This window comes from Nannospalax galili, unplaced genomic scaffold (assembly GCF_000622305.1).
Source record: "Nannospalax galili isolate Female #2095 unplaced genomic scaffold, S.galili_v1.0 scaffold764, whole genome shotgun sequence".
Classification (NCBI taxonomy): Eukaryota; Metazoa; Chordata; class Mammalia; order Rodentia; family Spalacidae; genus Nannospalax; species Nannospalax galili.
In genome coordinates, this window is record NW_008351635.1 from 977,479 (window position 1) to 979,205 (window position 1,727).

Genomic DNA, 1,727 nt, shown 5'->3' on the forward strand with positions numbered 1-1,727 from the left:
TAAATATCTTAATTGGAATAAAGTCTTCTATTCAAACCCAGTCAGGGTCCTGTGAGGGTTAAAAGTATAAAAATAACATCCAGACAACAGGAATAAAACCCACATAAATCACTGTGGCATCCAGTTTCTATTCACAAAGAAAAAGCTCCAGTCCATCTTTTAATTTTTTTGAAAAATTCCTGACATTACAGAACTAAACTGAAATGTATTAATATTCCACTCTTACATTTCCATGACAAACAAAAATTCATGAGCCCAAAAAAAATAAATAAAAACAAAAAAAACAAAAACAAAACATAAAAAAAAAACCTGGAAAAAAGGGAGAAGCTTATAAAACTAAATATGGATCTCAGCATAACAGCTGAACAGAGAAAGGAATTAAAACGCTTTAATTAAAAAATCACGAGTGGATGATAAAGTGTGTAGAAACTGAAAATTTACAAACTATTTAAAACCTGGAATCGCTGACTGTTCAGAAACTACACAGATGGATCATGGGTGGTGGTGAACAGCAGAAAGGGATTATGGGTGAATCTGTACTGTTCTAGCTGCTCCCCATTCCACCCGTCTCGGAGGAAAGCCTGACATTGATTAGGATACTGAGCCAGGCTGATGCTGGCAGCAGATCCAGTGATGGTAACCTGCCTATCAGTAGATCCTTCCACTGGGTTCGCAATTTTGATCTGCGCCCCAGACATCTGACGGATTTCATTGATTTTGGCGCCTTGACGCCCGATTATGCAGCCAATCAAATCGTTTGGAATAGTGAGTTCATGAGAAGTAGTCTGAGCAGATGCATCCAAACCCCAATAGCCTTTCACCTCTGGAGAACTGGATTCAATGCCACTGAATCCGGTGTTGCCATGCGTCATGGGAAAATGAGACTGTTGCATTGCCAACTGGTGCAGCTTGGTCAAATCTGGCTGTGGAATGGCATACTGTCCTTGAATGGTATAGGCCTGACCACCTGCAAAGATGACTGGGGAACTCGAGGGCTTGGGCCTGTACGGGATGGTCACGCCCTTCGGGGGGGACTGGGAGAGAGTCTCCAACATGACCACGCAGATCTGTTTGACACACTCAATGATCGATTGCGGAATGCCAGCAATAGTGATAGCCCGTTCAGTTGAGTTGGGGAGCATATCCCCTGCCACTTGGACCTGAGCCCCTGTACTCTCTCTTATTTCCTTGATCTTGCAACCTCCTTTTCCAATGAGAGAGCCACACTGACTAGCAGGAACCACCAGTCGTAAGGTAACCGGGGGTCTACTGGCAGCTGTGCTATTGGTCATAGAGCTGCTAATATCCTCTTCCAGTTTGTCAATGATCATAGCAAAAGCTTTGAAGATGGCATTAGTGGGTCCAGCCAAAGTGATAATTCTCTCAGGACAATTCCCTTCTGAGATGTTGATACTGCACCACTCTCCTCGCGCATCTTCTTAACAGATTCTCCTTTCTTTCCAATGATACTGCCAACTTCCTTTCCATGCATAAGTAGCCGGATGGTGAGAGTGACATTTAATCCACCTTCAATCACACCGGTGTCCATGTCTAGCAGTTATGAGGAGCTGGACTTTGAGTGGTCAAGTCTTTGGTCACTGGTGGGGGTGAAAGCCAAAAACTGGAGGTGAGAGGCGACTGAGGGGAAAAGGGGAGCGGGCGGGAAGGGGAAGGGCGGAGGCCGGGAGCGGAACAATAGGGGCGGGCGGGAGGCGAGGGGGGCCCCC

General features: G+C 45.5%; 1 pseudogene across 1 annotated transcript; it reads right to left on the reverse strand.

Annotated features, from left to right (window-relative positions):
- Nucleotides 1–108: 108 nt before the first annotated feature.
- LOC103746377 lies at nucleotides 109–1,698 on the reverse strand (annotated as a pseudogene). Its single transcript, XR_607791.3, has one exon. The product of XR_607791.3 is annotated as a poly(rC)-binding protein 2 pseudogene (transcript).
- Nucleotides 1,699–1,727: the final 29 nt, after the last annotated feature.